This window comes from Astyanax mexicanus, chromosome 21 (genome assembly GCF_023375975.1).
Source record: "Astyanax mexicanus isolate ESR-SI-001 chromosome 21, AstMex3_surface, whole genome shotgun sequence".
Taxonomy (NCBI): domain Eukaryota; kingdom Metazoa; phylum Chordata; class Actinopteri; order Characiformes; family Acestrorhamphidae; genus Astyanax; species Astyanax mexicanus.
This window is the reverse complement of record NC_064428.1, coordinates 25,104,386-25,126,938: the sequence shown is the minus strand read 5'-3', so window position 1 is coordinate 25,126,938 and position 22,553 is coordinate 25,104,386. Positions and strand designations below refer to the sequence as shown.

The 22,553-nt window shown below is 40.7% G+C and overlaps 1 protein-coding gene and 1 long non-coding RNA gene across 2 annotated transcripts in view; one reads left to right on the top strand and one right to left on the bottom strand.

Moving 5' to 3' along the window:
* The window catches only part of LOC125785832 (uncharacterized), a 102,671-nt gene extending 90,368 nt beyond the window's left edge, over positions 1-12,303 (top strand). Inside the window, exon 3 of the long non-coding RNA XR_007428179.1 lies at positions 11,403-12,303. This is a non-coding gene — a long non-coding RNA (uncharacterized LOC125785832). The remainder of the gene's footprint in view (positions 1-11,402) is intronic.
* neurl1aa (neuralized E3 ubiquitin protein ligase 1Aa) overlaps positions 1-22,553 on the bottom strand; it is a 145,458-nt gene that overhangs the window by 84,628 nt on the left and 38,277 nt on the right. The gene's annotated exons all lie outside the window — the stretch shown is intronic.

The window sequence follows — 22,553 nt, the reverse complement described above, 5'->3', positions numbered from 1 at the left end:
CGGACACCCAACAGACAGTGTGTCAAAGTAGGCAGATCTTTGCCATGATAAGCAACATAGTGCATTATACTCTCTGATGACAGGCAGAAGATTGGATTGTAGACCCTTTTTGGGACAAAATGCAGTGTTTCTTACATTTACGTTGAGTTTTATTTGATTTAAAACAATCAACTCACTATTTACGTGCTTTTTTTATTTCCACTTGCCCCTATAAACACTCAGAGCACAAAAAAAATCAATCCATACATTTTCAGTGAATCAGTTGAAAGAGTTTGGTGTCAGGATACATATGCTTTAAAACGCCATTTCAGGCTGCTGGTTGAGAACTTCAGACAGTACACAACCGGATTATTATTAGACTTCGTCTGAGGGAGGGATCTGTATCTACTGTCTGTGGCAAGTGGCTTGTTCGTGTTTTGCCATTTAACACAAGCTAACAGAAACATGGCCCTATCCTATTTACCCCTTGGCCCTACCACTTAGCCCTACCTCGATTTTTTGCAAGTACCCATCTAGGAGGTAGGGTGTCTCAATTATTGTTAGGCTGGAGAGAAGATTTTCCAGAGGCACACTCCAAACTCCTATGAGAAATCAGCGGCAAGATGGCGGAGAACAAGCAACCACAGAAACCCACAAATGAGTTTTTTTTGTTAAATATTAGAATAGAATTAAATTAATCACCACTATATTATTATTGTTTAATGTGCAGTTTTTCAGTGTTTTTGGCCATTTTCTTCATAACTACATACAAATTGCTAGCAATCTGTCTCAATAGCTAGCTAGCAACGTTCCTGTTCCACCTTAAATAGTTCAACAGACGGCAGATGCTGCAGCATTTAAGATGGAATGAAAAAATTAAATTAAATAAAAAGCTAATAAAAGCTATGTTCAGCTCCCCATCACAGAGGAGTTAAGGAACTGACAATAATAATGAATTGCTGCACTACCTGCTCACTTTTGTTGCCTTAAAGTTAACTAGTTGAACAGCAGCTAGGTTGCTGAACTTTAGCATTCCACTGTTATAGCTACACAAATTAAAAGGCCACTTTAGTTTCTAAATCTGAATCTGAGTTTCTTATATTTTGCTATCCATTAGAGCCTTTATTTTGCAGAAAATTAAAAATGGCTGAAACAACAAGAAAGATTCAGACATCAAATAATGCAAAGAAAACAAGTTCATATTCATAAAGATCAATATTTGGTGGAATATCCTTGGTTTTTAATCAGTTTTCATGCATCTTGGCATGTTCTCCTCCACCAGTCTTACACACTGCTTTTGGATAACTTTATGCCTTAACTCCTGGTGCAAAATTTCAAGCAGTTCAGCTTGGTTTGATGGCTTGTGATCATCCATCTTCCTCTTGATAATATTCCAGAGGTTTTCAATTTGGTAAAATAAAAGAAACTCATAATTTTTAAGTGGTCTTTTATTTTTTCCCAGAGCTGTACATCTTTGTTGAGTGCTTGTCCCAATTCTTAGTGGGAGGATTTTACTTCTTCTGCTTGAAACTCTTGTAACCCTTGTTCCAACAGAAAGGGTTACACTCCAAAACAAGGGCTAAGGTTACAAAAGAGAAATGGGATTGGATCTGTATTTTATTGCTTGATAGAGGTTTGATTCGATCAGCTTTTCTTTTTTTTTTTTTTGCACTTCAAAGCCATTCGTGGATACTGTCCTGGTAATAAATTGTGATTACAATCACTTGTTGACCTGACCTGTTTGAAATCAGGTTTCTTCATCCCTAGCCATAAACATTGCATCAAACAACAAAACTTATTTGTATGAATGTACCTGCTGGTGCATTAGACGTACAGTAGCTGGTGTGTTTGTGCCATGCTATATTTAAATCCGTGCCCTGATGCCAGCCCTTGCTGTTCCATGACTAAGCCAGTGAGGATGTCTCTGTGTGCTCTAAACCCAGACACGTATTACTTTACATAATACACTTCAGTAAATAACACACTGTGGATTGTCTCTGTTAATAGAGCAGCCTGTTACATGCTTCGTTCTGTGCTCAGCTACTTCAATTTACTGTTTATAAATAGAAGTATTAATTACACTAGACCCACTCACTGTCTCTCTGCAGTGCTCTGCATCTCGTCTGGCTGAAATCTCCAACACTAGATAGAACTACTAATAGGATTACAGACTGAATGCAGTGCAGTGTATACGGAAATGCTAAAAAGCAGCTAGAGAGAAGCTGTTTGACGTCTGATACTGCAGACCGGTTCATGCCCTTTAACCCTTCTTCAAAAGGTTAGGACCCGACAAGACCTCCACACAGCAGCTATTATTTAGGAGGTAGGTCCTTCATTCTCAGCACTGCAGTGAAACCTAGTGATGGATCAGACATAGCAGCAGTGCTGCTGGAGTTTTTAAACACTGTGTTCTGTCACCGTCTACTCTATTAGACACTCCTCTATCTAGCTTCTACACCTCGTAGATAAAGTAAAGTCAGAGACTCTGAGAAGCTCTGAATCTGTTGCTGCACAGTTTGCACTGGTCACCATCAGCCCAGCAGTAAAACTGAATGAAGTGTTTAAACACTCCAGCAGCACTTCTGTGTCTAATCAACTTATACCAGAACAACACACACACTAACACTAACTACTGTATTCTTTTCGCACTATAGGGTGCACTTAACCCTCCTACTATCCTCAAATTTAGTAGCACCACTTATTCTTTGGATCAATATGATCCCAGCCATTTAAACCTCCAGAAAATTATTAGAATTACATAAAAAAAAAAAATAAAAAAAAAACGGGTTAGCAATGTTTATTTGCCAGTGACTCTATGTTTATTTAATTAATTATTATGATGTTAACTGAGTATTATATAAGTATTATAAGCATTGTGTTGTTAGGTCAGGGCCTAAAGAGTGAAGTTACATTTAGAGAAAGATTATAAAACTGACTGTCATATTGACCTTAGAATTATTACCACACAAATATGTGTAAAAAATGTATATTTCTCATTTTTTATGCCAATAAAAAAGCCTTACTAAAACAGATATTGAAATTGAAACATTTAAAACATTTAATTTTTTACGTATTGTCTTCATCAAATTAAGAAAAGACAATAAATATGAATCACAAAACTAATGTCATCCAATTTTTTCTGAGATTTTAAACATTAAATGGGGTCAAAATGACCCCCAAAATAATAGGAGGATTAAAATGTTTTAATTCTCCCAAAAATCATCAGTACGCCTTATGATCCAGTGTGTCTTATGTATGAATTTTACCAGTCAGGTTGTAAGGAGCAGTAAAGCCACTCTACTGAAGTACAGAGTTATAAAGGAGTTTCAGTGAAGTTTCTCCAGCACCAAGACTGGAGCACTATTAGCATTAGCCGCTAACCATGCTAAGCGCTAACTCATTCACCATTCAGAGGTAACAATCATCAGCCTGTAGCCTGCTGCTAACCCCGGATAGCACTGCTGGAGCAGCATTAGCTTAATAATAAGTTCAGAAACAAGGAGCTGGTCATAATGTTATACTTAGTTGTTGTATATTCTTTATTTTCTTCTGTCACTGTAAATTCTCACCAAAGTCTCAGACCTTAGACTTCAGTACCCAGCCGATCTGTGTTTGGCTCCATATATTAATTTAACTATGATTAAATAACAATTAAGATACATGTTAAACCCCACTAATTAGTACTGCAGCTGCCTGGAATGATCAGCTTTCAGTTAACAGCTGCGCTGAACTTGCCAAGAGTTTATGACTTGAATTTCTTGCCTCTTAATGTGTTTAAGAGCATCAGTTGTAAAGTTGTAAAGAGGTAGAGTTGGTATACAGTGAATAACCCTATTTGAGTAACGTTCTAATCCATATTATGACAAGAACCACTCAACTAAATAAAGAAAAAAAGTAGTTTAAGAAAAGAAGATCAGTCAATCTGAAAAAAATTGAGAAATTTGAAAGTGCAGTTGCAAAGACAATCAAAAATGTTATGGTCAAACTGGCACTCTTCAGGACCACCCCAGGAAAGAAAGACCAAGAGTTATCAAAGCACCCCAGATAAGAGCCACCTAAATGCTTCACATATAAGAGTATTTGGTTTGTTTAACACTTTTAAGTTACTACATGATGATCCTTATGTGTTTCTTCATAGTCTAAATGACTTCAATATTCATTTACAATGTATACAAACATTGAATGAAAAGGGTGCCCCACACTTTTGACCAAAAGTAATATGCTGCACAGGTTTGTCTATTACTCACAGATCCTGACGCTGAGATACTGATCCTAAACCCAGAGCTGGAGCATATTGCGCTGGAGAGATAAGATAAGCCTATTGCCACGGTATCTGTGTTTAACTTGCGTCGCCATATTTCTCCACTGTTGACTCTGCGTGCGGCCAAGCAGCGTAGAGCATCTGCTGCCAACTATAAAGTGGTCTGGTGTGATTTATAGAGCCTCTTACCCATAAGGCTGTGTCCCAGCTCTGGCTATATAGAAGAATATACAATCAGCCACTGTTTTCTTTGACTCGCTTTTCACTGCGCTGTTTAAAATTTGTACTTTAAGCTTGTAAAGCTGCAGGCAGTGGATTCCAGGGGCCGACTCTGATCAGGTGGATCGGGTCGCTGTCTGTGTGACGTTTTTGTGTCCCGCTGCAGATGTAAGGCCATCTTTTAACTGTTCGGCCTTTTACAGCAGCTGTCACTTTAGGGGCCGGCTCCAATTTGGGAATTTTACATCCTCTCTCATTTTACTTAGGTGCTTCCACATGGGATAATCCTTGCTGGGGGCATACTTAAAAAAAAAAAAAAAAAAAAAAAGATATACCTTCACTATATGAGCATCTACTCTTCATTTTATTTTGAGACTATTTTACAATTAAGAGTTTTTAAATGTTAGTTAAAAATATGTTTATGGGTATGGCTGAGTGCTATACATAACATTTAATACAATTTTATATTCTAAATACATTTTCTAGGGGCCCTATCCTACACCCTGTGCAAGGTGTTTCGTGATGCTCATTGCTATCTTACACCCAACCAACAGTCTATTTTTCTGTGTGTGTTCTTAAGCCCTATCCAGACGAGATTAGTTTCTCAGGGGGACGCCTGTGAAAAATTTTTCACACTTCTACTCAGTGTGAAATAAAACTCCTCCATTTCCACTCGCTGTTATTTTTACGTGGATCTCCGTGGAAAAGTGTAAAATTCTTTTGTGTGGCAGTGGACAAATAGCTATTTTATTAAACACGAGTAGATGAAACTCAGAGATGTTAGTCTGGACAGGGCTAAAATTACCGGAGGACCACGTTCAACGGGTTCAGCGAAAAACAGTAGATAATTCAGCCTGTAATTTTATCAGAGGACGTCTGGGAAAAACAAGTACATGGTTGTTCCGGATGGGAATAAAATCACAGAGGACTCCCCATAAAAAAGAGAACATTACCCCAGACACCATTTAGAAACTAATCCCATCCGGATAAGGCTTTAGACACACGTGAGCCACATCCAAACCTCTCAACAGGCGAATTTGCATATATTATGTTTAACACAGCAATCGGATTTCAGTCTGACTAACCTGAGATTCTATGGTACGTCAGGTGATTGCTAAGGTGTCCGAGGTGGTTGCTTGGGTGATAGCTATGGTGTTTTAAGTGGCTGATGTGGTCTCCCTGATGCTAGGTGTTATGGTATTGCTAAGGTTTGTCTGTGGTTTGTTGGTGGTTGATATAGTGTCCTTGGTCATAGCTAGGGTGTTACTAATTGGGTGCTGTTGTGTTGACATAGAGTTTATTGTTGGATGCTTTGGTACTTCAGGCGATGTGGCTGCCTTGGTGATTGCTACGTTTTTTTTTTTTTTTTTTTTTTCTTTTTCCCATTTTCTCCCCAATTTACACGCCCAATTACCAAACCCACTCATTAGGACTCTCCTTATCACTAGCGATGCCCCAACACCAGGAGGGTGAAGTCTAGCACATGCCTCCTCCGATACATGTGAAGTCAATCACCGCCTCTTTTCTAACTGCTGCTGATGCAGCATTGCCGAGTAGCGTCACAGCGCACTCGGAGGAAAGCGCAGCGACTCGTTCCAATACATCAGCTCACAGACGCTTTGCGCTGATCGACATCACCCTTTGGGGTGATGAGAGGTAAGATCGCCATCTACCCACCCAGAGAGAGCAAGCCCAATTGTGCTCTCTCTCAGGGCTCCGGCAGCTGCATGAACAGGATTGAACCGGAAATGTCCTGATCATAGTGGCAGCGCTCAACCCGCTATGTTTTTTTTAAGCAGTTATTTTATTGTGTCTTTCGTATTTGCTTGGGAGCAGCAATCAGATTTTAGTCTGGAAGATGCAACTTACTATGCAAGTGTAAATGCATGAAAGAACCAAGTAAAAAAAGGACCTTCAGAAAAGTTTAAACACTAGATGGTTAAGACGTCAGTGCACCTGTTTACAGAACACTTGCTTTGGAATTGTTTGGTTGAGTTTGAAAGGCCTAGGTCTTGTTTTTTTGGTAATGAACCACAAGTACAAACTTGCTACACCAACAAAGCAAGATGTCGTAATGCTTGTAAGCATGAAGTGGAGTGGGTTGAGGAGTGAGGAAGTTCAGCTGATGTCATGAACATCTCCAGATCTACTCCAGATTTAAACACCATTGAGACCGTGTGGGACTGTGTATTGGGAAATATAAATGTGGAGAAGAAAAAGCCAGCCACTGTAGGAGGTGTGTGGACAGCAGTGGAGAAGAACGTGTGGGAAGCAGCTATGAAAATAGGACAAAGCGGACTGAAACTGTCTTTAAGATCTGAGTAGGACAAACAAAACTAAAAAACTTTTTAAAATTTTAGATCAGAACATATTTTAAGTATTGGTGAAGCATTTATCACTTTGTAATGTTGCCATTCCTTCACACGGTACTCAAAGTTCTCACAGTACATATCTTCTTCCACAGCAAATCTCTTTGTAAAATGTTTAGCATGTGGTTTTGCATTGTGTTGGTAAAACATGCATGGACGTTCCTGAAAAATTAGTGGAAAAGACGTAATTTTAAAGGCAGTATGTGTTGCTCCAATACTCTAATACTGCTCCATACTATAATGAGCATAAATGACCTGTTTTTAATCAAACTTTGAGTAGGCCGCTTCAAAAAACTTTGTTTTGATTTGTTTGATATGTTTAAGCCATTTAGAGGTGCAATTGTTTGTGTTCTTTGGATCATTGTCCTGTTGCAGAACCCAAGGATGCCTGAGCTTGAGGTCACAAACAGATGACTGGACATTCTCTTTCCTGGCTTTTGAACTTGTTGCTGATAACTGTCTGGATGGTGCATTTCCTTACTGGTTTAGAGCAGTGGTTTTTGGAAGCAGGGGGTCCTGAAATAGTCCCTTTTGGGGTTGGAAGAGTGATGCTTTACTTCAGTTCCTAAAGTTTCAGTCAGTGCTGGAGATGTTGAGAACGTAGAGATGGGGGTGGTGAAATATATTCTGAACTCTAAAAAATAAAAGGGGTTGTATGGTTTAAAAGGAGAAGAACCCCTGGTCTAGAGAACATGGGGTCTCTATTTCTTACAGAAAGGATTTGGAATACAGATTATTCTGTCCACAATACTCGTTTCCACTGTGTGCATGTTTCCATGGTTAATCCCAGATACCTTAAGATGAAGATATCAGCACTGCACTGGCTTCCAGTCAAATTCCGCATAGACTATAAAATTCTCCTGTTAACGTATAAAGCCCTACACGGGCTCGCTCCTGAGTATTTACGAGACCTCATCTCCAGTTATGAACCACCGCGATTACTTAGATCTCAGGGTGCTGGTTTATTAGTAGTTCCTAAAATTCAGAGGAGCTCTGCAGGAGGAAGAGCTTTCTCTTATAAAGCGCCTCGACTCTGGAATAATCTCCCCGAATATGTTCGGGACTCAGACACAGTCTCAATCTTTAAGTCTAGACTGAAAACTTACTTGTTTAGTTTAGCTTTTGGTAATTAATGTTTTTCCCTTTAGATAAGGCTGCAGATTCAGGGGTTCATGGACAGAGGAAATTGTGGTAAACTGAGATGCTGGTGCTGCTGTTCTCCCACTGCACACGGTCACTCAGGTTTGTGGACGGTGTAGTGGGTGGATGCCAGTGTTTCAGGGAGCCTCCATGTCTATGTTACCTTCTGGCTCTCTGCCTTTAGTTAGGCTGTTTTATTTAGATCTGCCGGAGTCATTTGCCACACTCTGATAATGTTTTATATTCTCTGTTTTACATAAATCCAGTCAAAACTAATTCCATCTCTCTGCCTTCCTCCGAGTTACTGACTGCCCACCTGTCTGACCCAATACCGAGGGATGTTGGACCCTCAGGCTCTCATGTCCTCTGTCTGGCCAGACTGGAAGTTTCTGAAGTCAGCTCTTCTCCATCCACCACCACAGATCAGCTGCTCATCATCCATCTTACTCTATAAGCCATTAGTGGAGCTGCTATACACCTGAATATATAAAACCTATGTGGATGTATGAAAGACTTTTTTAAATTAATTTAAAAGCCATTTGACCAGTGGTAGGATGGTCCCCCCTTTAATGTGAGTCTTGGTCCTCCCAAGGTTTCTTCCTCCTCCTGCAGCTCTGAGGGAGTTTTTCCTTGCCTCTGCGCTCACTGGGGGTTCTGTATTATGTATATTCTATGTTTAATGTTTTGCCTGATTCTTTGTCCTGTAATCATGTTTCTGTAAAGCTGCTTTGTGCCAACCCCAGTTGTAAAAAGCGCTATACAAATAAATTTGATTTGATTTGATTTGAAGATGATTTTTTCTTCATAGTTGTCTTGCTTAAATATTCAGCACTGCAGGACAGGTCTAAATTTAACTGTTTTGTTTAACCAATCAAGGACAGACAATGCTGCCAGTGTTTTAATGCAACTTGTATTTGTTAGTAAAGATGAAACAAGCGCTTCCTTGTAGCTAGTGTGTACAAAAGTGTGTGTGTGTGTTTGTATTTGTGTGTGTGCACAAGGTTAGGTTTACTGCCATCATCTGCTGTCGTAATGGCAGCTGCAGAGTGCTGGAGGTTTCCACGACTACCAGCGATCGTGTTTGCCCGGAGATCAGTGCGTGTACACACACACACACACACACACACACACACACTTACTAAAATGAACCAGTGTCTGAAAGGACCAGTTCATGTCCATCGGCATAAACAAAGTCACAGGCTTCTAATAAGAAGTCAGAGAAAATATATTTGCCATATAATATGGAACAAATATTGGGGCAGCATATTTACTGTTATTTTGGTTACTTATTGCTAACGTTTTAGGGGGCTGCTAAGATATACCTGATGGTTGCTAAGATGACACCTGATTACTATGCTATTTTATAAGTATTTGCAAAGGTGTTTCAGGTTGCTGCTCTTGTGGTGGTTGCTATGGTATCCCAGGTAGTTACTAGGGTGTTGCTAGCTGGAACTTATTGTGTTGTTAAAGGTGTTTCATGGTGGTTGCCAAGATATACCTGATGGTTGCTAAGATGATGATACCTGATTACTATGCTATTTTAAGTATTTACAAAGGTGTTTCAGGTGGCTCCTATTGTGGTGGTTGCTATGGTGTTCTAGGTAGTTCCTAGAGTGTTGCTAATTGAATCTTATTGTGTTGCTAAGGTGTTTATTGATGGTTGCTATGATACTCCTGGTGGTGATTTAAGCAGTTTTCCAGCATGAACGTTCTGTTTAGGATCATGTCACAGCAACTCAATCAGAATTTCACTAGGACACTCCATAACCCTTAGTTTTTTTTTTTTTTTTTGAGCCATTCAAAGGTGGATTTGTTTGTGCGCTTTGGGTCATTGTCCTGCTGCAGAACCCAAGTGCGCCTGAGCTTGATGTCACAAACAGAAGGCAAGACCTTCTCTTTCAGGATTGCCTGGTAAACAGCAGAATTCCTGGTTCCACCTATTACAGCAAACGTAATTTTTCTCAAATTATGTGTTAGTTTTACGAAGATGTAACATGACACACACCTTCTTAAAAGTTCCACTTTTGTCACGTCAGTCCAAAGAATAATTACACAAAGTCCTGGGGATCATCAAGATGTTTTAATCAGGTTATATGAATCTGATATTAAAGTCTGATAATCTGAAAAATATCAGTATGACAAAAATGGGGCAAAGAGGGGGCAAATAAGTCCAGCTCCATGCACTGCTTAAGGTATAGGTGAAGGTGTTGTTATCTGTTTTCCTGAGTCACTGCTGTAACAGAATATGGAGGCAGCTACAAGAAGGCTGCTTTGAGGAGGGTCAGCACACACACACACACGCAGCCATGCCCCCTCGGTGCTAAACAAAACCTCTATTGAGAGGTTGTAGTGCTGTGCTTTAACACCACACCATGTGCAATACATTACAAAGAAACTACAGATGATCCAGTTGCTGAAAGCAGTAAGAAAGTAAAAAAGAAAGAAAGCTATGCTGTCGCTATGTGGTCATTAGGGTAAAGCTGCTTTTGTTAAGTGGCAGCTGTGGTATCCCAAATGGTTGCTAGCTGCTCATGCAGTGCTTTGTAGTTTCTATGGCTATGGCGGTTGCTATGGCGAGGTGTTGGTACTTTAAAAGGGTGATGTGGTGTTGCTAAGGTGTTCATGTAGCTTACCATTGGCTGCCGGAGTCCTAAGAGAGCACAACTGAACTTGCTCTCTCTGGGCGGGTACAGTAGATGGTGCTCTTCTACGTTAATCACTTTGAAAGGGTGATGTCGATCATCACAAGGCTGCGTCTGTGAGCTGATGTATTGGAACCGAGTCGCTGCGCTTTCCTCCGAGTGTGCTGTGATGCTACTCGCAAAGCAGTTTGAAAAGAGGCGGTGGCATGTGCTAGTCTTCACCTTCCTGGTGTTGGGGCATCACTGGTGATAGTGGGGGGTCCTAATGAGTGTGTTTGGGTAATCAGCCGTGTAAATTGTGGAGAAAATGGAAACAGAAACAAATAAAATTTATTATAGACATGGAGCAACTACAGCAAAGGCTACAGTATGTTCACATTACCAGGATTAATCGACTCAAATCTGAATTTGTCCTCAAATCTGTTGAATGTATCAAATTTGATCCTTTAAAAAATGTGATTTGATTTGCTCACATAAGTGGTCCTTGACCAAATGTGTTTTCGATTCTTGGTGGCAATTTTTGCTTCAAATTTCAAACACATTTTTTGTAAATCCATGAAAGTTGACAGATTGAACATTCAAAGAATGTTAGCTGTTACATTCAGAAAATGTTCTACTAACAAAATCGTTAGCTGGGCAGGTGAATGCTGTAGTGGTTGCTATAGTGTCTAAAGTAACTGGTAAGAGGGTGCTAAGGGGGTGATATGGTGTTGCTAAGGTGTTTCCAAATGGTTGCAATGGTAATTTATGTACAAAGTGGATGTTATGTATTGTTTTTTTTATGTATTTCAGGTGATTCCTGGGATGTCGTCAAATCAAGTCCCGAACTAAAGGGCTGTGGTCGAGAAGAACATCAAGCCGCAACAAAATACAACAAGGAATCCTATCACATTTAATAAACATACTTCAATCATTCTGTCTGAATACTGTCATATATCTTCCTAGGACATACCGTATCTCCTTACCAATGGATCTACTACCCTGTCACTCGAAGAAGATATAAGAGAAGATGAGCAGCAGTACAACAGATCGATGGAGAGGCCTGAAGGTCGTGAGCCGATTTGGGCCTCCTGTGTTGCAGATTAGCGAATAGCTAAGAGCAGACAGGCAGACAGACAGGCGGGAGGTGATAACAGGACCTGTCATTTAGTGTTAATAACAAACGCAGGCGTAAACACAAAGTCAATCTCTCATTCATTCCCTCTCTCTCTTTCACTATCACTCTCACTCACGATAAACTCATACACAAAGGAACACCCAGATTGAGAAGGATTATCAGTAGAGCAGTGGTGATGGCTTATTGCCCGCTGGCCAGACCGTTGATAGCCATATGCGATTGGACAGAGGAGATTATTCCATGTGCAAATATGACACAGATAGTGTTCATGTCACTTAGTTGGTTTCTATGCTGCTTTAAACAGGTATGGGAATAGACCTGACCCCGTTTCAAAGATTTAGGACCTTTTCACACCTGTAGTTGTTTTTTATGGTCAGAATCAATTGATAAGTTTGTTAACTTTGAGTGTTTCTCCCTCTGTTTGGTTTAGTTTCACACAGGCACAAACCTAAACGCATTAAAATATGCACCAATAAACCACATTAGCATGTTCTGTCCTCTGATTGGTCAGAGCTGTCTGGTGCGGGAGCAAGAAAGTTAATATAACGAGAAGATTCTGTGTTCCAGAACATTCTGTGAACCTTTTTCCTCCAAATCACTAATCAAATTTGGCAATATCATGTATCTGATCAAAAAAGAAAAGAGGCCAGTTATGTTACAAGTTCTCCAGGTAACTTTGCACTTTGAGTCTTCAAATCCAGGTGAGGCACCTACTTGTGCTTGTTATTTCCATTAGCTTGTTATTGTAGTGTGCTTAGCTAACCCCTCAGGACAGTGGATGGTGTGGTCTAGTGTCTGGGGGACCACATATTCATTTCTGACCATCTCCAAATGTGGATAATGTGACCCCACTTATGACACACTGATGGGGTCAGTGTGCACATGGCGTGTCATTTTAGAAACAACAGTCAAGATATTCAAGAGATTTGAACACAGTCTAAATGTTTTTAAGATGCTAAGCATAAATAAATGATGGAAGCTCATCCTGGATCATCACTCTTGATCTGACACTTCGTAGATCTAAGCGTTTATGATTATTATGACTAAAGATCTTGAGCTGTACAGTGGTTGTGTCCAGCGGAGCTGATCTAAACTCTGTGTTCTCTGCTACATGTGGTTGTAGTTTCATCTTCCTCTGTGCTCGAAGCAGCAGGCTTTAAATTGCAGTTCCGATCACAGCGGCATGTTTATTGTTCTGAACGTTAGCGCTAACATGGCCCAGCTGCTCCATATTTTCATACATTTTGTTGAGGCGAATTCGATTTTACATTAATCAGCGCCTGCGTTGATGGGGAGGTTGAGAAATCATCTTTAAATGATTTTGGGGGGGTTGTATCTGACAGCTGTTGTGGTTTGTATCGAGTCGTTGTTGTAGTTGTTGTAGTGTAGTTTTGTATCGAGTTGCTACAGAACAGCGGGTTCTTTCCATTCTGAGAAAGTTCATGCTCCAGGTCAGAGAAGCCTTTGAGCTTGACCTAAAGGCCTGGATTTGCAGAAGAGACTCAACAAGTCAATCTGCTTTTAAGTGTTTTCTGCAACACATTCAACACAGAGTAAAACAATGCGCAACAAACCCATTGTAGTGGTCGATCGTGACATGCCAGAGACGTTAACAGGCAGAATTTACAACATTCCAGTGTCAAAAAGATTCAGCTTCGATTGTTCATCATCTACATAGATGAATCCATGTGTGTCTTTTGTCATAGCAACTGTGGAACAAAGAAACTAAAAGAATATCATGATTAACAGCCAACTCAAACTGCATTACTCATATGCAGCAACAGAGGGAGCTTTTAATGCTGCAAAGTTTGGAACAACGAGGCTGGAGGAAGAGTGAGGCAGAGCGAGGTAGAGGAAGTGAGTTCCCACAAAAAAAAAATACAGATATAGCTGTAGCAGTGGAATGCTAAAAATCAGCAACCTAGCTGCTGGTGTTCAACTAGTCAACTTTAGAGCACCATATGTCTTTAGAAAGGTGCAATTAATTTTTACAATCCTTAATTGCTCTGAGACGGGGATCTGATATCAGCTAGATGTTATGCTGTTATGAAGGTTTATGGCCATAACATGTTAAAACTACATTTTAACTGTGGTAGTATAGTGGTTATCATAATGTTTAACAAGGAAAACACTTGTAACTTGTAACTTGTAAATGGCGTGAGCGTCAATTTGTAGGCTACCACGTAGGTTTAATCCAGTACTATAAAGTCACCTCAAGTGGTAGAGCCAAGGGGTGAGGTGAGATTGGGCCTTAGTGTGAGGTAGGGTGAAGGACAGAGCAAGGTAGACTGTGTTGAGTTTGTGTAAGTTTGAGTGAGGTAGTTTGAGGTTTTCTTTACAAATCTGATGAAACAAATTGAGAACTATCTAGACTAATTTCAAATATAGGTTAGATAGTATGAACAATAGTAAAGAAAGATACAATAAACAGCCTAAAAATTGAAAAGAAGAGCCGTTTCGGTTTTACCTTTGCCAGCATCACAGGCGTTATCAGGGAACTCCAGTTTCTGAAAGTAAAATACCCTATTTTTCGTACTATAAGGCGCACTTAAATTTCTTTAATTTTCCCAAAAATCAACAGTGTGTTTTATCAGTGAAGTTTCTCCAGCACTAAGGATGGGTGAAGCAGCATTAGCATTAGGTGCTAACCACAGCGCTAGCACTTTTGAGAATATTTCAGAAAAACAAAGCCAGGATGCCAAGCCTCTAAACACCAGACTGGACTCAATAGTTTGATTAAAAAAAAACAAAAAACTAATTTTAAAAGATGGCCATATGTTTAAATAGCGCTACACCCACACTACTCATATGCCAACTTTAACTATATAGGTTAATTTCACAATATTTTCTGCTTGTAATAAATTATACTGCAAGAATGTGATTGATGGTGGTTTTGGCTCAGAGTCAAAAGCCCCCCAGATAAAGCAATAGTGGCGGATGTAGTGTAAGAAAGGAGGAAATGGAAGAAAGAAGGTGAGTCTGCCAAAAGCAACAGACACAGATTGTGAGGTAACCAGTTGCGTTAATCATGTTAGTCTGAAAGCTGAGGGAAAACACAGTGAGAATTCAGTAGTCTAAAACCAAAAATATAACCTTTTTCTGTTAAGGATCATTAAGGATTATATTTTCCGTAGTAACTCCAAACATGATCAGGATGTCATCAGATATCACAGAAAGATGTCTTAATTATGTTCAATCACCTGAAGCTTCTGAGAGCAGAGCTAAAGTCAGTTCATATTCATATTTGAACTGTGTGGAAAGTCACAATAATCTGGGTTATGTGGGATTTGGCCTACAGACATGCCTGCCACCATTCCCAAGTCCTATTTCCACACCCTGGTTGTCAGCTATAGAGCATAAAAACAGCAGCCATGGAAACAGGCAAAGTGGCTATTTTTCTCCTGAACAGGTAATCACTGAGCTTCCGAAGGGTTCACTAACCATAGCTAGTTAATTTATCAAAACAGTGCAGTAGGGATGGGCATTTTAAGTCATTCAAGTGGAGCATCGGTCCATGTGCAGCTGGGTTATTAAGTTAGTATTTGAGATTGCTAGCTAAACTTATCTTACTCTCTCTCTCTCGATGTTTAGACTGCTCTAGTCATTTTACTTTATACTCGATCTCCACTGGACTAAGGTGCTGCCACTGTGATCAGGAGATCGCCGGTTCGAATCCTGTTCATGTAGCTTGCCATCAGCTGCTGGAGCCAAGAGAGAGCACAATTGGCCTTGCTCTCTCTGGATGGGTAGATTAAGCTCTCTCCCCTCATCACTCCAAAGGGGGATGTCATTCTGAGCTGATGTATCGAAACAGAGTCGCTGCGCTTTCCTCCAAGTGCACTGTGATGCTACTCGAAAACTCCTACTGAGTGGGTTGTGTAATTGGCCGTGTAAATTGGAAGGAAATGTGATAAAAATTTGAAATTTTATAAAACATTTAATAAAAATAATAGAAAAAAGTAGAAGGATTACTTACTAAAGCTATGTTCACACAGATGTGTTAGTTGTGTGGTAGTTTAAATGGCAAAAAAAAAAAAAAAATCCTACATTAAATCCGGTTTTCACGTTTTCATTTGTGTAATAGCAGATTGGATTGAGGAATGTTTTCAGTGATAGGATAGCAAAATAACAAATATTTTGGGTGATGTCTATCTATTCAAACAGAATTAAAGGCATTGCTGCAGCATCAAATGAAAATAAAACAAAAATGATTTAAGAATTTAGTGTCTCACCTTTGATTTACAGTAAATTCGCATCCAAGAGAATGGACTGTTCTGGGGGGAAACATTAACCGAGCGTGAGCGGTTGGGGCATGTTTTTTCAAGGCCAACAATCTGAGACGCACATCAGTTTCTGTTTGCCCGGGAGTGAAACACACACATTCACATCCTCTCTATTTCACTGCCTAAGGCCTCTGTGTACAGTATATATGTCTGTGTCTTCTTTATCTGTGAATTTGATTAGGATTAATATCTGTTTCTGTCTGTCACAATGCTAGATGTGCTACACAGCTCCACTTAGACCAGTCACATGTCTGATGTGCTGATGTATCTGAAACATGATGGATGATTGGATTACATTGAAGAGAATTTCTTATTTGCAATACAACACGACATAATGAAGCAGATCCATCAAAATCCTAAAATCACTTCATTATGTAACAATGTGTGCTTTAAATAATATAGGAGCGGCAAATTTTAAATACTGCTCAGTTAAAATCCTTTAATTTTCCAAAAAAAAAACATGAGTGGGCCTTATAATCCATAATCCGGCGCACCTTATATATGAATTTTACCAGTAAGGTTGTAAGGAGCAGTAAAGCCACTCCACAGAAGTCTAGCATAATAAAGGAGTTTTCAAAAAGTTTCTCCAGCACCAAGGCTGGAGCAGTATTAGCATTAGCCGCTAACCATGCTAAGCGCTAGCTCTTTTGCCATTCAGAAGTAAGCATATCGGACTATAGTCTGCATGTTTTCTGTGTTAAAACAAGCTATGTGGGATGAACCGCTAGCTGATCGCGTCCTGGTTTGCCAGAACTCTTAGTGTTCCTCTGTGTTGCGCTGTCAAGTGGCATTTACTAGCGCTAAGCGCTGCTAACCAGGGCCAGTGCTGCTGCTAACCGTGCTAAAACATTGAAAATCTAGGCTTACTCTAAATAAACAGAATCGCTTTACTTATTCACTCAAATAAACAGTTTTCAGGAGAGAATCTGTGTAGATAAACATCCAGCACTCATTTAAAAAGTTTTTTTTTAACAATTTTTTAAAGACATTTTGGCGACACCCCTGTTCCTTACTAGTGTCGCTTAAAATGCGCCTTATAATCCGGTGCACCTTATGTACAAAAACAGACCAGAAATTAGACGTTTTTTAATAGTGCGTCTTATTATAATACGGTGCACCTTATTATAGTTCGTAAAATACAGTAATTTACAGGTAAGACAATTTTTTATGAATACACGGACATGCCTAAAGTCATGAGACAGAGGGGTGTCCTGTGGGCATTTTACATTTACATTGTGGGGCAGCTTGGTAGGAGAGTCCAATAGAGAGGACTGCAGTGAGAGGACAGAGTGTTCAAAAACTCCAGCAGCACTGCTGTGTCTGATCCACTACTTATCCCAGCACAACACACTACTAACACCTCATACACCACCACCATCTCAGTGCAGTCACTGCAGTGCAGCTCTTTGGTGCTATGCCTGACTATACTTGACTTGGTGTTTTTATCAGATATATAGACACTATTCCATAAAAGCATAATAAAGCAGGGTCACTCCAGGCTGTTCTAAAGTAATTTTTCATGAGAAGGGAATGCTGTTACAGCATGAAGTGTGTGCCGGAGGGTCTCATGGGTTTTTGCTTTATTGCACATGTATGTGTGTGTATGTCCAGAGGCTATACATCCAATACCTTCCTTGTACCTGCTCTGACAGGACATGTACCCACCGCCTACAGGCCTAAAGGCCAACTCCCATCCTAATCACCTACAGGAACTGACAGGGACACGGATTACAGCAGCCGGACTGGCCTTTGCTAATTACCCTGGGAGAAAGCTCCTGCTCTTTCTTGGGTCTGGGAAACGCTCCGGGAACGCTCTCAGAACATCAGGATGAACAGAAGCAGGAGGCGTAAAAAAAAAAAAAAAAACGGGCCCGAGAGCTAAAGTCGGCTCAGGTTTCGCAGCGGGTTACCTAAGTAGAGGTGCTAAATGCTGAAGGCTATAACTGACCTAGGACTTGTCCCAAGGGCGAATCATTATTCCTCAGAAGCTGCGCTGAACTGAGCTTGGCATGCTATGTTTAATCCATTGAACCCTAGGTTTTTTTTTGTTCTGTTTTAATAAACCTAATTAAGAATTTATGATAGATCATTAGTTAACTGTTTGATTAAGCATTTTCTGTGGAGTCCCACTGGGTTCTATTTTAGGACTAACAGAATTGATGTTACATATTACAATAAATGTAGTTTGTAGGAGTGGGTGAAGTTTCAATCCCAGACAGAAAAATTTACTTAGGCCATTTCAAATCCAAAGAGTTGCATCAGCTTGGTCCAAATATCATGTCGAGTATAATATTGAAATCGCCCAGAAATCGCATGTGCCAACCCCCAGTTGTTGAGTATAATATAGGAATCGACCTTAGTCATCCCAAACCCAGTTTTTAGTGTGGGCGGGCAGTGTTTTTCAGTTCAGTTAGTGAGAGAAAGCAGATTATGGCGAAGGCAATATTAATAATTATTGTAATTTGATATGAAATGTTTTTGATGTTGTGCAATTTTTTGTGATATCGTAACTGTCAATTTAAAGGCTTCCCCCCCCCCCCCCCAAAAAAAAAGAAAAGCAGAGGCAGGGCCTTCCAAAAAGAAAAAAGATTAAACTCATTTCACCTCTTCAAGTTTAATTTTAAAAGAAAGTAAAATTAATTAATATAAAAGTTTCTTTATCCTTTGGTGTGTGTGTAAGGTTTTTTTGTTTTGTTTTTTTTTGGCAGGGGGGAGGGGGGGGGGGTAACCTCCCTAACCTCCCTGAAATCAACTTTTGCAACTTGGGATGTCTGTGAATATAATAGGGGAACTTGCCCAAACCGCATGTTCCAACACCCCGGATGCAGAGTATAATATGGGAATCAGCCTGAAATGCATGTCCAAACACCTTGGGTGCCAGGTATAAAATGGGAATGAGCCCAAGCCACATGTTCCAATACCCCAGTTGCTGAGTATAAGGTGGGTATTTGCCAAAGCCACTTGTAACAACACTCCAGTTGCCAAATATAATGTGGGAGTCAGTGCAAGCCACATGTTGCAACAGTCCGGATGTAGGGTATGATGTGAAAATAAGCCTGAGATGCCTGCTCCAACAACCTGGATACAGAGCATAATATGGGAATCAGCGTGAAACACATTTTCAAACACCTCGGGTGCCAAGTATAAAATGGGAATAAGCCCGAGCCACATGTTCCAATACCCCAGTTGCTGAGTATAAGGTGGGTATTTGCCAATGCCACTTGTAACAACACTCCAGTTGCCGAGTATAATATGGGAATCGGCCCAAGTCACATGTGCCAACTCCCCAGTTGCTTAATATAATATGGAACTGGCCCAAGTCACCTGTGCAAACACCCTGGTTTCATAAGTAAATATGTGAATCAGCCTGAGCCACATGTACCAACACCCAAATTGCTGAATATAATATGGGAATCGGCCCAAACTCTATGTTCCAACATTCCAGACGCAGGGTATAATATGGGAATCGACTCGAGCAGCATGTACACCACGGTTGCTGATTATAATATGAAACTGGCCCAAATCGCCTGTGCCGACACAGATTGCCGAGTATAGGGTGAGGATTGTCCCAAGTCAGATGTGACAAAACTCTAGTTGGGCCTGAGACTTTTGTAACAACACTCCTGTCACAGACTATACTATAGTGATTGGACCGAGCCACTTGCAACAACACCCCTGTTGCCGAGTATAATATGGGAATTGGTCGCATGTGCCAACACCCCGGATGCAGAGTATAAAATCAGAATCAGCCCGAATCACATGTTCCAAACCTCCGGTTGCCGAGTATTAGCAGGGAATCTGCCAAATACAATATAATATAATATATTATATATATTATATAATATGGAAACCAGCTTGAGACGCATGTTCCAATAGTCTGATTAGACTCTGAGGTGAGAATTGGCCCAAGTTATCTGTGCCAACACACCGGTTGTCGAGTTTAATATTGAAATCGACCCGAGCAGCATGTGCAAGCACCCTAGTTGCTAAATAACATGGAGACTGAACTGAAATGAACAGAATTGAAACACTAAATAACACATCTAAAAATATATGGTGGTAGTATTTCAGTCTACACCATATGTTCTCACTGTAAAAAAAATAAGCAGTTATTAAGCATGTGTATTCTGAACTACAACTCGCTTGTAACCAATCAGACGCAGCAAATCTGATTTGTGCATTTTGGTCTGGAGCCAAAGACAGCGCACTAAACTTGTGCTACATCCAGATTGAAGCAACACTTTTCTCCTTTCCTACGTTTGTCTCTCTCTCTTTCTCTCTGTATCTCTTATTCTCTCCCTCTTTCTCTCTGGCTGGTAGGATAATCTGGAGAGAGCAGGCCTGAGCCCATGTGAGGACGAGATTACATCTTTATTCCAGGTTTTCATCCCTCTCGGCCATCTGCCACTGGCTGAGGTGGGGGGAGGGCGGGTGACTGCGGTGGATTATGGGACAGCAGAGTGACTGGGAAGGAATCTATGAGAGATAGAGCGAGACATGGACGGATAAAGAGAGAGAGAGAGAGAGAGAGAGAGAGAGAGAGAGAGAGACTGAGAGAGGGGTGAGCTTATTTTAGAGTGGTTTAGTGCAGCACGAGGACTTGTCCACACACATCCAAAATATCCAGCTATTGTATTTCTACAACCCAAAATCAGAAAAGCATGGAACAGTACAGAAAATGCAAATAAATAAAAAAAAATATGTTTCTAATGTTTACTTTAACTTTTATTTGATTGCAGACAGTTTATATTTTGCCTCCTCAACTTCTTTTTAACTTTTAGACCTGAAACAAATTCCAAAAAAAAGTTGAGGCGGTGCTGGAAAGGTTGTGTCATGAAATTAATTAATATTTAAATGTGCATTTGTGAGGTCAGACACTGATGTAAGATGAGAAGGCCTGGCTCACAGTCTCCACTTTAATTCATCCTAAAGGTATTCTTCCAGGTTGAGGTCAGGACTCTGTGCAGGCTAGTTGAGTTCTTCCGCACCAAACTCACTCCTCCTCTGAAACATGAAGTCAGTCACCGTCTCTTTTTGAACTTCTGCTGATGCAACATTGCAGAGAAGCATCAAAGTGCCCTTGGAGGAAAGCATAGTGACTTGGTTCCGATACATCAGCTCACAGAAGCCTTGTGCTGATGAACATCACCCCTTGGAATAATGTTGGGGATAGAGCGCATCTACCCACCCAGAGAGAGCAAGGCCAATTGTGCTACCTTAGGGCTCCGGTAGCCGATGGCAATCTACATGAACTGGATTCGAACCGGAATTTGAATCTCCTGATCATAGTGGCAGCACTTAGCCAGCAGCTAGACCACTTGGAGTCTAGAGTTTTAAACAGTGAGTCCACTCTATCCTTATAGAGATAAAGCCAGAGACAGTAGCTCTGAATCAGTTACTGCACTGTTTTTGTTGGTCGTTCTAGTCTTCTAATTTTTCACCAACGGACACAGGATGCTACTCCAGGATGCTGGTTGATGGACTACCATAGTCTCAGGTGTTTAAAAACTCAAGCAGCACTGCTGTGTATGATCCACTCGTACCAGCAGCACAACACACACTACTTTCACACACCGCCACCACCATGCCAGTGTCACTGCAGTACTTAGAATGAATGATCTACCACCCAAATAAACTCATTTTATGGAACAGTACTGTATATGTGAACAACACCTCACACGCTCTCAAACCCTTATGTAAAAGTTTGACCGCGGGTAAACTCTGCTTTGCTTGTCTGCTAAAATGCATCAAACAAACGCTGAGCCTCAGGTACAACTCTCCAGATACTGAGATATTTATTATAATGCATATTATCCAGTCCCAATGGGACGGTTGTGTAACATGGACATGCTCGCAGCTGCTTATCCTGGCAAATGCATTGAAAATCTGAAGTGGTATTTTTAGATGTGTGTGCACGGATACACACACACACACACACACACACACATGGATACATACACACACACAGAGGTCTTTTCACCCTTCCCACACAGCCCAGTCTAGGCCTGAGGGCCTGGATGTGGAGGTGGAGTGACTGAGCGAGCGAGAGGAAGAGAGAGAGAGACCGAGAGAAAGAGAGGAAGAGTGATGGTGAGACATTGTGAGATAGCAAGTGAGGCCTAGCTGTAGATGTACGAGAGTATGGACTACAGTTGCAAAATCTTGGAAAAGAAAAAGACAGGGATCGAAAAACAGGGAACAATCAATCCGAGCATCTGTTTCTCCACTGGAGCTGCCCTTCCAGCACCGCAGGAGAAAAGAAACGAGGGAAACCCCACCAAGGGTATTAGCTCCAGGGGGCCAAGCACTCACCCGCTCACCCGCTAGCTCATGCATGAGCTCCCTAGTCCTGAATCGCATTAAGGCGCTGGCAGACTCCCTCCTCTAAGTTGCGAAGGAAAAAAAAATACATATAAAAAAAAAAAACTAAACAAAGAGAATTCCCTTCAAACTCTCGGGGAACCTCCCCGAGCGCCCGAGCGATCCAGGGAGAAAAAAACAAAACAAAACGCAAGCCAGTCCAAGAGTCTGTTTCTGCTTAGT